The sequence below is a fragment of the Aphelocoma coerulescens genome, chromosome 1, assembly GCF_041296385.1.
Source record: "Aphelocoma coerulescens isolate FSJ_1873_10779 chromosome 1, UR_Acoe_1.0, whole genome shotgun sequence".
In the NCBI taxonomy this organism is placed as follows: domain Eukaryota; kingdom Metazoa; phylum Chordata; class Aves; order Passeriformes; family Corvidae; genus Aphelocoma; species Aphelocoma coerulescens.
The window spans coordinates 97260103-97275893 of NC_091013.1; the positions used below are offsets into that span (position 1 = coordinate 97260103).

Genomic DNA, 15791 nt, shown 5'->3' on the forward strand with positions numbered 1-15791 from the left:
AAGCTGAGAGCCTTTACCAAGAGTCAGAGGACACAGACGTTTACTGTGACATTCCCATGACAATGTGTTCACTAGTATGGAGAATAACACAACAGGGAATAAAACCTGTTCAGTTATTTTCTACAGGAGAAAGTCTCAGATGAAGAAAGACTACCTCAAGTGAAGATGCCATCACTTATACATGCCAGATTTGGCCTTGACATGGTATATGAACCTACAGCAAGATTTGAATTTTGCAATTAGCTTCACATGCTCCAATTAGTTTCTCAAGCTGCACAGAAAGCAGAGGAAGCTCAATAGTAAGACAATAGTGAGCTTTTGAAAAAACATTATAGGGAATAATTGTGCTCTGGAGAATTTATTTATTTACTAATGCAAACAGTACACACTGAGATAACATCTGGCAGTGTTTATTACAATGAAACCCAATCAATACTTCTGTCTACTACAATATCTGTCCACAAAATAGTCATTCCTCCTGGCATCCACAAGAAATACTCAACTATCTATTACAGCATCCTTTGTCAGCAAAAACGGGTTGACACCCTTATTCTTCTATTAGGAAGAATTAGATGTACCTGGACACAAGAATGATGGTGGAAAATTGGAGAGAGAGATGCAGCTTGTAGCATCACAAAGAATATTAGAAACTAATAAAATCATAGAAATGAAATTTCAAACCTATGAAATGTTTTGTGTTGGAAGTGACCTTTAGGATCATATTGTTCCATCTTGCTCCCCCTGCCATGGGCAGCAATACCTTCTACTAAAGCAGGTTGATCACAGCTCCATCCAGCCTGGCCTTAAACACTTCCATGGATGGGGCATCCACAACTTCCCTGAGCAACATCCCTAAAGAATTCCAAAAATTAACAGATCCCAGCTCTTTTTTCTTGTGCCTCAGTGGAGGGTCCTGGTCAGTGGAAAGTTGAATCTGAGTCAGCAGTGCCCTGGCAGCCAGGAGGGCCAACCCTGTCCTGGGGGGCATCAGGCACAGCATCGCCAGCCGGGCAAGAGAGGGGATTGTCCTGCTCTGCTCTGCACTGGGGTGGCCTCACCTCGAGTGCTGGGGGCAGCTTTGGGTGCCACAATACAAGATGGAGAAGGGCCTTGAGGGGAAACTGTATGAGGAGTGGCTGAGGTCACTTGGTCTGTTCAGCCTGGAGGAGACTGAGGGGAGACCTCACTGCAGTTACAACTTCCCAGTGAGGGGAAGTACAGGGGTAGACACTGATCTCTTCTCTGTGGTGACCAGTGACAGGGCCTGAGGGAATGGCCTGAAGTTGTGTCAGGGGAGGTTTAGGTTGGACATCAGATAAAAGGTTCTTCCCCCAGAGGGTGGTTGGGCACTGGAACAGGCTCCCCAAGGAGTGGTCATAGCACCAAGCCTGACAAAACTCAAGAGGCATTTGGAAAATGCTCTCAGGCACATGTTCTGATTGTGGGGTCCTGTGCAGGGGCAGGAGTTGGGTTCAGTGATCCTTGTGGATCCCTTCCAACTCAGTCTATGATTCTATGATTACTTTTGCTAGTGAGCTACCAGGCATTTTGAGACATTTTAAAGCTACAAGTAAAGGGAGAAATTTTGACTTCTCATTTCCTTTTGAAGTCAGGATTCAAAAAGAAGTGATACTGAACCTTTGCACATAATTAAAAAGCCAAAAATAAATTTGTTTTGAAAGTTCTGTGTATTAAAATTTCCAAGTAAGCCCTTTCATTTTTTCCTATTCTGTATTTGCCTTATTGCACATCGCTGTAGAAAAACTAGCAGTGTTTTGTGCAATGAAAAGTCACTAAGCATTAGCTTAATACTGAACCTTCACCTTTCTGAAATCTAAATGCCTCTTGCAGTCTAACAAACAGATTGACGTGCAATAAGACATGCATTTCTACTTACATAACATGAAATTAAGAAAAAATAACAAAGCCACACAAAACAAAATCAATACTATTATTTTTCCTCCTTACATTTTTAATTGCTATAATTTTGCTTCTGTTGAAACAGTCATTTCCAAAGAAAAATAATATGTCTGATTAATGTGACTATACATAAAATAAATGTACATTTGCCCCTGTTTAATTTCACATTTTGCTGGCTCATTGTTCAAGGCATTTCTATTTGTACAAGACCTAGAGGTGAAATAAGACCTTCCATGCTACACCACGTCCTGAGGCATGGGCTATGTTCAGAAGTTATTGTGGTGATATGTTACTGTTTTCCCATAAAAACTTCACTTTGAGACGATAATTGGGATTGTGGTTATGAACTGGAGAAAGCAGGGAGAAGAGGGGACACAATTTCTTTTCATCTCTCCTGGTCTAGATGTACTGGGCAGAGAGAGCACATTTTAATTTGGACTGGTACACTAAGCAGCCACTATATGCCATTATATGTGATGCCTGTTTCTGTAATTTCTGTTTGGTACTATTTGCACTAGGATTTCTTCTTTAGCTTCTTAGTATTTCTTGCCCTCCACAGCATCAATGTCCTACTATAACCTAAAAGTCCTAATGACATGGCCATTAAGAATGAACTGGGGAGGAATTACAGCAATAGCTCTATATTAGCAAAGTGGTGAAGGAAAACAAAAACTGACCTTCCAAGCACTGAAACTGGTGAAAATCCCACTAAAGTAAATGGAGCTCCTATTTAAAAGGCAACAGTACCACTCCCATTGCTATCCATTTAGCCACATGAATTTGTGCTACACTTGCAAATACACAGAATATTTGACCTAGCTTTAAGTGAGAAGACTCAGATTCAAATGTGCAGAACAGGCTCCAATATTTCTTTCTCTATTTAAAGAAATGCAGGACAAATGCAGACTGGGTTTTGAAAGCTCTCAACACCGAGAAAGATCAGCACAGGAGTTTCCATTTGCATATCAGTGATGCAGAGGAATAAAAAGACCAAACTGAGTCAGAAACTGGGACTTTTACAGCTGGATTCAGGGCAAGCAAGAGCCCAGCTCCAGTCCAGCAAACAACTGGTCTGTCTGAACTGCATATGAAATTTGCCAGTTCCTCATCAACGCCACAAAATGAAGACTTGCTTTTAAGTTAGTATTAAAACTGGGCTAAATAAAATGGGAGAAGGGAATGATTTTTAACCAATATAGTCTTGTAACCTTTCACCAAATAACTCCAAACCACCTGAAAATAGGAAAAAAATCCAAAATAGACCTTCATTTAGCCACTACTGGGCACAAACATGCATGCGACAAATTTTAAGTCACTTTGGTATTAAAACAGGATAAATCTAGTTGTTTTAAGAAAAAAAAAAAAAAAGAGGCTCTGTAAAGAAAGCATGATGTATTTATTTTCCCACTTTTTTTTTTTTTTTACCAAAAGGTAAAACTTTTTCCTCTACATCAGTTAAAGAAAGTCCTGGACTTCCAGGAGAACATCAGCCAGAACAGTTGGTGTCTGCCCTCACCTGGGGTGGGACTTTTGGAGAGGGGGAAAAGATGAATACATAAATCAGACAAACCATAACCCAACCCATGTGAAGGGCCAGCTCAAGCACATATATTTGCAATGATTCCTGTCTCCACTGGAAGGAATGTGGAAGAATCCCAGGGACTTTATTTGGACCAGGATTTCCCCGTTTATCTGTAAAAGAAGTGATCAGAAAATGGCTGCACTTCATCCAGAAATGGTGTGCAGAGATCTGGCAGGGACCACAGGTGATAATTATGTTTGCATAACCTCCCTGGGCACTACAAAGAACACTGACTTTGTCACACCGCTTATCTGCAGCCCTGAATTTCACCCAGTTCCACAGCCCTGAGTTGCCAGCTCTAGAAAGCAGCAGAGAGGAGGTACAGAGAAAGTCCTATCCCATTCAGACAGTGGGATGAAGTACTGGCAGCAGTAAAAGTGACACTTAGTGCTTCATAACATGGATATTCAGGCTTCCTACAACGTCAACAAAGAAAAAGCAGGAAGAAAAGCCTACTACCCTTTCTAAACTTCCACCAGTGCAACCATGATTAATCACAACACAGCTTTGAGAATTAGTTCTGCATTAAATAAAGAAATTCTATTTTGCTATACAGTATATTTCTTTCACAAGAAATAAAAGCACAAGGAGCTTAAAGAATATCTACTATATGGTATAGATACATTCTAAACATTATGACAGAGATAGTGTAAGAGATTTTTAGAAAATCAATGCTTTTAAATGTAATTAAGTAATAGTGAAGATAATCACATAGAAAACTGTGCCACTGACAGTCTGACAATGCAGGAACATCAGAATTGTTTTCCACCATTCTAACGCATGGGAAATCTGTGCCTATCTCATGTTGATGAAAGGCAAATTCTATAGGGGGATAGAAAATGGTATTTTAACAGCTGATAATTTCATAAAATGTACCTAGCACATTTGGAATTCTCTAGGACATTAATGGATTGCAGTAAGGAAAAATATACTGCTGGTAAGAAATCCTGTCCATGGGAGAATCATGAAGTCTTTAGTATCTAGAGCTTCCCTCCAGTTGCCTCTAGGCTGAATGCCATCCAACAAGATGCTTCCCTTTCCCCTTAACACATCACAATACTGGATAAAGAACCCTCACTCTAGGGTTTGAATCCCACTTGGAGTCACGCACTTAAAATGTTACTGCATCCAGCTTTGGACCTGGCAGCAAAGTGTTCTCTCACCACCTATTTCCTTATCTTTGCAATAGTCTGAGATTTACATATGAGAAAAGAATGATGCTTTGAGCATCACAGAAGTTCAGGGACTATCTGAATGCAAAGTTTTGGTTCAATACCAGTCCAAAAACATATCTCTTAAAGGACTTTATATTTGTTATAGATTACAATCGTAACTATTAGTTGTGATTTACCTTTCTACACTAAGAACTCTCCTGAACTCTTGCCAAAGGACAGTTCCCTGGACAGGGCAGGAAAACACTCAAGGTGACCGTGACTGGTATCCTGAAGAAACTAAATATTTGCTAGACATCTAGGGCTGTACTAATATCTGAATGTTCTCTTCAGTGCCATTGTAGAGCCCAGCACACAGGCACAAGAACACCACAGTGTAACAAAGACTGCTGAAGTGAACAAGAGTTTGCCATGATAAATGTGCTTTTGAATGGCAAGCACAATCAGAGGAAGGGCAGCTGTAGCTGTAAAAGGGCAGTATTTTCTAAGCCACACACACACAAAGAAACTGAGAAGTAGCAATATGCCAATTTGTGACACAGGAAGAAACTGCAAATGGGATCCTTTCTGGAGTGATGTCACATGGGAAGAGGAACCAAGACATTAAATAGCACTGAAGCCCTGACAAAAGTAAGAAGAATAATCCTTTCCTTCCTGCAGGATTGAAACAATTATGAGGAATCAAAACTTTCACATTCATGTACATCCATGAGCATCACTACCTATAGCAACCTTGCCTATTGACTCAGGGATTTTTCACTTCTAATCATGCTGTATTTCCAGTCGAGTTGATAGACTAATTTAATTCTTGGTCACCTTCTTGGTCACCTGGTTTCTGGGTCCCTCAGCATCCTCTCTCTGCATTCCTCAGGCTTTTGTGATGCCCTGACCACTGGAATTTCCCTCTGGTTGCTAACAGCATCCAGACTAAAGCTGTCAGTAATGCACTAAATTCACCCCAAAGGATGATCATTTTATAGCTGTTTGCTTCAGGAACCCAGTATCACTTGTTCTGGGGAAGTGACAGCCACTCAGACGTAAGCAGGTTAGTCGTGTATTAAAACAGGGCAACAGACATGACAAAACAGATTACCTTCCTCACTTGAAACCCTAATGAATGGAAAAAGGAACTGGAAAGAGATGAGAATTCATCTGTCTCTGACTCAGATTTTTCCACTGATGGTCTGATCTTACAAACTATATACATAGGAACTGTGCCACTATATCTTGCCTAAATGACCTGGGGCTGCATGATCATGACCTACTCTGGTTTGAATTCAGGGAGGACACGCAGTGATCTGGAGCACAACTGCTATCATTGCTGTTGAGAAATATATACCTTATTTCTTGAAAAAGTTCTGCTGGTATGAGCCACAGTATTCTTGATTACATGCTGCAAATCTTGGAAGAAATGAGATAACATTCTTCCATTCTACAAAAGATTTTAATTATTCAAAATTTCAATAAGGACATTGCATGAACTAGAATGAAATTTCTAAGGAAATATGAAGAAAAAGAAAATCTGCCAAAGAAAGCAACAGGTTCAGAAAATTGTTTATGCAGGTTTTGACTCAGAGATGCCTTCAATTATTGCTGACACCAAAACATTTTGCAAAGTCAAATACTTTTTGGCTATTATATAAAAATAAACAAATAAAACAAATATTCTGATCTCTTTCACGCCAGTGGAAACTGTGGAAAACAACAGACCAATTTTGGCATAGCAGATTAAAATCTTTTCCTAATCTATCATCTAGATATTGCAGGGGCAATGGCAGGAAAGAGGGCAGTAAAAACAAGATCCTCTATAGTAAAATTCAGAGCTGGACAACTTACACTAGTGAAGAAAACAGACCAGAAAATTTGGGTAACTCCCATTCATCAGGCTGCCCTACATCAGACTCCGGAGTTTGAAACGATTCAGCAAGAGTGTCCTCAGGGACACTGATGTAAATACAGAGTAACCACAATGCCTTTCTCTGGAGTCCCTCCCATTATACACTGGTTTAGCTAAACAATTTCATTTTAGATAGAACAGAACAGGAATACTTTGGAAAAGGCCAGGTCTGTGTTGCCATTTTTCCTTTCATAATCTAATGACATCTCTGGTCTAAGATAACCTTCCTTGCTCTATAATATTTAATCTTTATTTTATCTTGAAGTAGACTAGCAAATGCTTTGATAAATGGAGTGAAAGATTTTCCACTTTCCCCCATAACATCTTCAGGTGCTGAAATGCTGAAGTGTTTTACTACAACTCGCTACAGCAGTGCTGTGCAGAGAATCAATGCTTATATTCCCATGCCTTTTTAACATGAGTGAATCACAGCCCATACTCCTTTATATACTAAAATAACCACACACCAGAGAGCCATTTTCCTATCCTCATCTATTGTGGCCACTATTCTGCAAAAACAAGAGCTGCCGTCTATGAGAAAAGTCATGATTCTACCCATTTGTACACTACAGCTGATGCCCTTAACATCCAGACCTACAAGATACAAAGCCCCACACAACCCCTCCACCTCCCAAAAAAACCCTTAAACGTTTGTAAGAAAACAAAAAACAAAAAAAAACACCTTATGAGAGCCTTAATCAAAGATAATTCCCAACTCCTTTTCTGTGCTAAGTTGTGAATGAGACTGATTAAAACCAACCTGAGAACTAAGAAAATTTTCTTAGTTCTTGGCCAACTGCATTTTGAGATTTGAAGTTTCATTAAGTGAAAACATCCTTCTAGGATGTTTGCATGAAAATTCAGAAAACAGAGGCAATCATAAGAAAAGAGAGACAATTACAAAGCTCTTAATCTCCTGAGACATTTACCTTTTTATAGCAGGCTTTACTCCAGCCTCATTACATATTTGCTCTGATCATCAATCCTATTTGCAACTTTCAACTGTCTCCATGTTCTTTTTCAGAGGAGCTTGTATCAGGCAATACTTGGAGTGTCTCCATTAATCCAAATTTTAAAAACCAGTAACTGAAACAAATCAGTATTTTTGCATTGACTGGAAAGAAACCCCTGCAGACTCACCACGACTGAAAATCTGTCTTTCCATGTCTATACAACTCCCTCCTCTGTCCTCTAAAAAAAGAAGGGTCAAAGCAAAATGCTGGCAGCCCAATGAAATCTTTGGAAGACACAGTGTGCTTTCGGTTATGAGAGGATGGAAAAATGAGAACCCTGGAGATCTTTTGGGAACATTAGGCTTTATTAATCAGGAATGTATTTGCCACATACCAATATTCCCAAACAGTACACTAAAGCAGATAAATGCCTGGGAGTATCAGAACCCATCCAGTTTGGTCTTCTGTCTTATGGGAAGTTCTAGCATAACCTTAGAGGTGGTTTTCCAAGCCATTCCTTAAAACAGAAACCTCCCCTGCTTCCATAGTACCTACAGGTTGTGTGTTCCAGCACTTTACAACCAATCCAGTCAGAACATGGCTCCTAATACCTAACTTGGTAATTTTTGCTGCTCATTGAACTGATTTCTTTAGGTCTTTCTCCCAGTGGACATGAAGAACAATTAATCACTGTGCTCTTGATTATAACTTCTCACTCACTAGTTTTTTTGTTTTGGATTTTCTTTTCTTTTTTTTTTTTTTTTTTTTTTTTTAGTATATTCTCCTTAACATGCAACAAAAGCAACATTTTCAGAAGCATATAATGCCAGGTAGGGCTCCTACATATCCTCTTGCCCCTGGACCAGATAACAATCAACCAGTTTCTGCTTTCTCCACAATTTTAACTCTAGGACAATTTCTGCCTTGACAAACGTTTTTGACCTCTCCACATTTCCACTGGGGTTCCACAGGTAGAAATCAGGGCAGAATTTATCCCCATGAGTTTCTGGATTAATGCCTTGGTAAAGGAAGGGGAAAAGGCAAAATTAATTCTCTTTGTTAGCGCTAACACCATTCCTCAGGGATAGTCAGCCCCAAGACAATGATCTTTGTTCAAAGCAAGCACACTTCCATACTCATTTCACATTTACAGCACAGCTTCTACAAGCCAATATCTGCATCAAAAGGGGAAAAAAAAGGCTTAAACTCATGAGAGTCTATATTTTGTCAGAGGAACAGGAACTAGGAATGGACTCAAAGCCCATCTTAGACCTGAGATTCTAGCTAAAACAGCAAGTTATAGGAGGAGAGGACAGGTCCCAAATCCATCAAGAATCATGAGGATTCCTGCACTGTAAAGAACATGGTAATGCAGCTTCTTTGTTACTTCAAAACTCTTCCTTCATCTAAAAGCAGTGCTGTGATGGACGAAGCCCTTCCCAGCCCTGACATCCTGACGCTACACATGCAGCCTGCACTCTGGGATGCCAGCTTACTGTGTCACATTGGCTTGGGTTCTGCCTGTTCTTTTCCTTATGCCTGCAAGCTCAATTGAACTTATGAAAATTCAAACTGTCTTCTGTCTGTTTCATACATCATCAGCAAACAATCACTAGACAAAATGAATTTGCTCTCTGTAATTTGGAGGTTACACAAATGCCTCTGCTGTATAATGTAAAAAAAAAAAAAGGGAATAAAGTTTGGTATGCAAGGTTAACTCAGCATGGAGGAAAGAAGCAAAGAAACAGAGAGAGAGAGAACACAAACAATAAAACACTCAAAAGTGGGGAGAGTGACATAAGAATTACTTCTGTAAACTGGAGTTGGCCTTGATACCTTTGAGTGATGGGATTAAACAAAGGCACAAGCAAGTTGTGAAAGATCACCCCCAAGAGTGGCTGAATCGCCATCCCTCATGATTTGTCTACACAATATACTTATTAATAATAACAATGGTTACTATTTATCCCCTAAGAGCTTTGCAAACACAAATTCAGTAATGTTCCCAGAGCTGTATCGGCTCGAAGCAGATCTAAAGAGTGATCTGCTGAACAAGGCCCAGTGAGGTAAATGACTTGTCCAATGCCGCTCACTGCACCAGTATCCATAAAGATTAGAACACTGGAGCTCTTGGTCACTGATCAGATCAGGCTGCGTAAGGCTGCCCTTGACAAACCAACCTCTTTTCTAACAAAAATGTCATGTACTCCTTATTGCCCTCAGCACATAGCAACATAACTAAAACTATTGCTTTGAAAGCCCATCTTTTTTCTTCCACCCACAATATGCTGTCACTGTCTCATTCCAAAACCCGGCAGACACTGAGTATGAGCAGAGGTACCTCCTCGTGCTTGACTTAATCCTATTTGGGGTTAGCTGCAAACAGCAAAGCACTAAACCACATCCTTAAAGCTAAGTGTTTGAGTAGTCCCATTGACCTCAATAGATCTGCTTGCCTATCAACCCACATGACTTTAGTTGAGAGAACCCAACATAGCAAGAATCCACACCACAGGCCTTTTGCATTAGGAGAATATCTGTACCACATTTAGAAAGTGGAGTTTTTCATGCAACTGTCTGACAGATGTTCAGGTGTTATGTACCTGTATTTTCTTCTAATGCCATGTACCAAGTCAAGTATTTTATATTAGCCAAAAATTTGGCTCATCTTATATTAATCAGTCACTTTAGGGACATCCTAACATTAAAGCAGATTTCCATACTTTCATTAAAGAAATAAAATACAAAACTACCAGGATATGGCTTGCCTTTTTTTCTTTGCTGTTTTTGGGTTAATACAGAAAAGACCTTGTGCCAAGTTCACCTTATTAAGGATCTTACAATTAGAAACACCTGATTACAGCAAACATACAGGAAACAAAGGAAATCCTTAAAGCATACCTTCCTCTATAAAAAGTGCTACCATTTTTATTGTGCCAAGTAACTAGCTACATGGACATGAGGTATAGCAAGAACCACATCCTCATTTTACAGGATACGTGTGCTTATGTAAAACTTTCCTCACCTTCTTCTTCTGTATTCCAGAGACAGACTATGCCAAGCCTACAGAACTTAAAAGCAGCTAAAAGTTTAAAAGTGGGGGGGGGGGGGTTGTGGGTATTGTTGTTGTTGCAGCTTCTTTTGTTTGTTTGTGGATTTTTTAAGCGATTAGCACAAGAAACTCAAGGATTAAAAATATGGACCTTTACTTTATGGAATGGAAAGACCTAGGCAGGAGAGTCTTAGGAGTCACGCTCCCACACTCCATTTCCAGTTTGACCACTGATATACTTGGACCTTGAGAAATCTGCTCAACATCTCTGTGTGGATGCACTTGACACTTTTGATAAAAAAAGAAAACAAAAAATATTTCCTATACATGAGTTTTAAACTTGTGCATTTATTTCCCCTTCAAAGTCTACAATCTCATGTAACTAAAAAAAGCTCATCCCAGCCAGCACCAATTGCTACTCTCATTTTTTCTTGGGCTATCCGTGGAGGACTTAGTGACCATCTGGATCCTAAGGATTCAAAGAACTTGCCTCAATTCACTCTTACACTGCTGCTGCTGCATTTTGGAAAGAGAATTACTCCTGCTTTCCAACAAAAATTTTCCTGGTTGTTCACACTAAATTGCAAGACAAGCATGAAATTTGGTACTCACAGATTCAGAAGAGTTTCCCCATTTTTCCCAGAACACCTCCCTTTAAATTGCTGCTGGACCCAGCAAATCCACGAGTGTTTTCAACTCGGCTCACTAGTGTAATTGCAAGGTTAACCTCTGGTGGCCGAGGAAGCTGCTCACATTCAGCAATGAAGAGCAGAAAATGTTAAATACCATTCACTGGCCACAGCCTGCAGTTAATACACAATATTTAAACAACACAATGGCATGGCCCTTGCCAGTAATGTAAAAACACAGTGGAGTAGAGCCAGAATGGCACAATCTGCCTGTCTGAGTCATGCTTGGCGCTGTGTGCTGCAGGGGCAGGCATTAGCTGCCCACAGTGTAACTGTACCCTCCAGCTAGTTTACAATAAAACATTAAAATATATTAAAAAATAAGGGGGGGGAGGGGGTAAAGGCATGATAAATCCCCTATAATAGTTAAAGTATTTTAAAACTGGCGTACAAAAGTACCACTTTAGAAGCAGGCTCTGGGTTTCATTACAGACTGCACATTTTGATCTTAAACAAGAAAACAAACTGACTTTGCTTAGTAATATTCCACAGCTTTGTACTGTTCAACTGAAATTGATCTTTTTTCCCCTTTCTACAAGCTTCTGGATTTTGTCATATATTATTTCATTAGAATGAAAGTATCTAAATATGCTATATTTTCCAATCCTCTTTTGCATGCCTGTTGTTCAGTCACTGAAGTTCCAAATCTTAATTATTAACCCAAATACATTCAATAAACAGATTCTAAATATGGGTAGATCAGAGTGATGTGCAATCTGACTTGCATTTATGGAATAACTATGCTCTTAGAAAAATACTCCTTTCTCGTTGAGAGATGTAGCTGTTATTTTGACTGTTTTGTTGTGTCACAGCAGAGATGAATTGGGCATTTCTGCCTTCATCTACACCCTAAAGCAGCTGAAGTCCCCCGTGATGTCATCAGAAAGTTGTTTGTTTTTTTCTCGTACAAAGGAGAAGAATTTGTTACGACATCACGAGAAGAGAATAAACTATGTTTTCTGCTATAAGGAATCTTCTGCTACTTTCTGTTATCTCTGCACCAACGTGCAGAAATCCTCGCTGACAAAGCGACAGGAACTGTAAGTCAACAAACAGAGATGCACAGTATTCCTCCTAATATTCAAAACAAAGCAGGAAGGAATGACCTATTCAGTGGTCTGAAATTAAAGATCTGCAAGATGTAAGTTCCTTTTTAATTTTTAAATAAAACATCCTTTGAACTTCTAAATCCCATTCAAGGGGACTCTGACCTTTATCCAAGACCAGCTACTGTGCTAACACGTTGGATGCATATAGAGGAAAAATACGGACAAAAGGTACCGGAAAAGCTTTTACTTACAGGAATGCAGTGTGGCTTAATCTTTTTGTTTTTAAGGTGCAGTGATTTCAGCATCTACAATGTAACTTCAGGCAGTCTGAAAAGAAACAGGTTAAAATCTCTTTCAGTTATAATTGGTATTTCAGATTTAATTAAAAATTAAACTTTCATAATGTTTCACCATCCAAAGCAATGCATTATCAGTCAAGCGTAGCCTTTTTTTTTTGTTAAAAGAAGCTCTTCCCAGAGTAGTTTGCTATGAAAGAAAAAGGCAAAAAGGCAATTGAGAGTAGCAAAATATATTTCTTCAGCAAAGGATCTCTGAATAATTTGGAAAGAAGCCTTCTGCCACTTAATTTTAACAATCAACCTTATACTAATTAAAAAAAAATCACAATTAAAAAAGACAGAAAAACACCATCACATACCAAAGACTGTGAGGATAAAAATGTTCATTTCAGCAAAACAAGGACATTGCTAGGACCAGAACATACGCACCAAAAGGGAAAATATGGTTTTACATAATGCCAGCCAACAACATTTTAAAAAAATTAGTTCTACAGCATGCAGCACTTTCAGACTGTTGCATGGAGGAGCAGAGAAAGACAAGTTCAAGAAGAGGAAAGCTGTTTTTAAAGTGTACAACTCAAAAGGCCCCTTGCAACCTTTTGTTAAGGGATATGAAATAGCTCATCTATAAAACTGCACGGTTTCTTATCATGTAAAATAAATGTCACATTACTGTGTAAAACAGATGATTGAGAAGTGGTAGCTGTAGACACAGCATTTGAACAGATGCAAAAAAATGTTTTTTTTCAAAATGCAGTTGAAATAGTTGGAATGACAATAAAACTCCAGGGGTTGTGCCATAAATATGAGTTTAAATGTTAGGCTGGAGTTTAAAACCTGTGGTTTTAATTATATCTAATTATAAAGGCTCCAAAACCAGGAGAAATGAGAAAAACAAAAAAATATTAATAATAAATTAAAACAATTTTGCAATAAGTTGTCAGGATTTGGCCTCATAATAACAAACCATACAGCAATATACACAGACACATACAATGTTCCAATGACTCATTAAAGGAACAAATCAAAACTTCATTAAATTTTATTTTTAAAAGGTGACAGCAGAACTTGCCTAATTTACCCCATTCAAAGTCAAAGCTATTCTCCTCACCAGCAACACACTCACAGAGACGGTCAAATAAATCCCGGATGCAAATCTAACACTGATTTTGAATGTACCACAGGCTGGGAGCAATTCCTAGGTGTAATTTTACTTTGTTCTCCCATAAGTAAAAATCCAATTCCTCAAATGTCAGTGTTATATGAGGCTTCTCAATCCATCCTCGCAGACGTTTAAAATAAAACACACTGTATCAGACTGTCACACAAACATGTTCATACACTCACCAATACCACAAAAAAAAAAGAGCTCACAAACTTATTTGTAGGCTTAAGTTTTCCACTCAAGATCAAAGGTATTGAAGAGCAGAAGGGAAAGCAGAGAGCACAGAAGGGGACAGCACAGGAAGAATTAGAAACAATTCTTGAGCATTTGAATGAACAAGAGGCCCTGATAGAGGCACTAGGATGATGCTGCCACAAGATAACCTTTATAGGCTTGGATGAAATTTTTCCTGAAGGAACCATCTGAGACAGGTGTTCCTGTTCCTTTAGACAACCTTACATCAAACAGCTTTCCTTTTTCCTCTTGACTGACATCTAATAAGGTAGACAAACAGTGAAGAAATCCAGGCAAAAAATTGTTAAGTCCATCAGAAGCAGGCAACAGCACAACTGCCACATAAGTGATAACAACCTCAGCTTCTGAACTTACATTTCTTTCACTTCCTTCCCCTTCCAAATTTGCCCCTTTTCTAACATCTTCAGGACTGTAATGCTGGCTGTCTGGCAGGGAAGGAGAGGGGCAGCGGTATTTAAAATCCAAAGCTGTTTCTTCTAATGAATGCAGTAAAAAACTGACCTCAACTGAGAAGACAAAGAGCATTCACTGAGGGTGAAATGTATCCCTCCCTGTGTAGGGAGCCAGCATAGAGACCACACCACTGAAGCCCTATTTTGATGACCTAAATAGGAATAAATTGGTGCATGGACTTCACCACTGTGAATGCTGTCCAAAATGCCCATTTTCTTGTAGAGAATGAGGAAACACATGGCCCTCTCCTGTCAAAGCACAACAGCATAGCACCTCCTTCCCATGCTGGGCACAACCCTGACAACTGCTCTTCAGTGTACCTTCCTAGCAGTTTTAAACAGAAGTCTTTCATGCTTTGCCCTCTTTTCCTCTGACTGGAAAGGGAAAGGATGGCTTTACATTTGGCATTACTCTGTAAGTTAGCACGAGGGCACTGTGCCTGCAGATAGGGTGGCCCTTCTCCCCAAGGCAGGCATAATTAGCACACGCTATGATCTTCCCATTAAAAGAAATGGAGCCTCAGAAACAGGTCTCTGTAAGACCCTGCCTTCCTGTTTACAGGTGAGAATGTTTAACACTCGTGGGGCAGGAGGTCATGATTGTTGACAGAAAGGAGTGGCCTAATCCCCTTGTGGAAAGCAAGAGACATGGCCCAAGAACAGTCAATGAGTGTCTGCTTGAGAGAAGCACAAGAGCTGGAACTGCAAAAATGAGGAGTATGGCAGGTCATGAACGAGACACATGAGTAAAGTGTTAACAACAGAGCAAGTGTTACCTCTTAGTTAAGGCTTTAAAACAGGTTTCACTTTGCTTTCTGCCAATTCCTTCTTGCCATAAAGCTTATGCAGAGTCTGAAAACTGAGAGAGGAAAGCTACCAACTCTACAATGACCAAAGTTCATTAGCAATGTTCCATGCCTTGCATGGGCCCCTGACGCTGCTTTGCCTCACTCATGTTTATGGTCTTATTCCCCACTTTGACAAGAATCACATTCATTCAATCTAAAAATTAAAGAGAAGGAAAACCAGTGCAATTTGTTATTGGGAAACATTTCAGAAGATGTCAGCCTTCTGCAAACTCTTAGCAATAAAGAAGTTCCATATCTGTAAGGCTTTGATTTTCCTTGAGCACCTTAAGTCAGCTGGAGCAGGTCAGTTAGAGTCATATATAGCTGATCAGTTACGAGGAGAAGGAAGACTGGAAGAGAACACGGCACAACACTAATAAATTACTTTAGAAATTTCTATATATAGAAGTTATAACATCTGTCAATTGATCTTTTTCAAGTTCACTTCTTGAACTGGA

General features: G+C 39.4%; 1 long non-coding RNA gene across 4 annotated transcripts in view; it reads right to left on the reverse strand.

Moving 5' to 3' along the window:
• Window positions 1-15791, reverse strand: part of LOC138112790 (uncharacterized) — a 397150-nt gene that overhangs the window by 251461 nt on the left and 129898 nt on the right. For all 4 annotated transcript variants that reach the window (XR_011151840.1, XR_011151838.1, XR_011151849.1 and 1 more), the window contains exon 5: window positions 12566-12641. This is a non-coding gene — a long non-coding RNA (uncharacterized lncRNA). The remainder of the gene's footprint in view (window positions 1-12565; window positions 12642-15791) is intronic.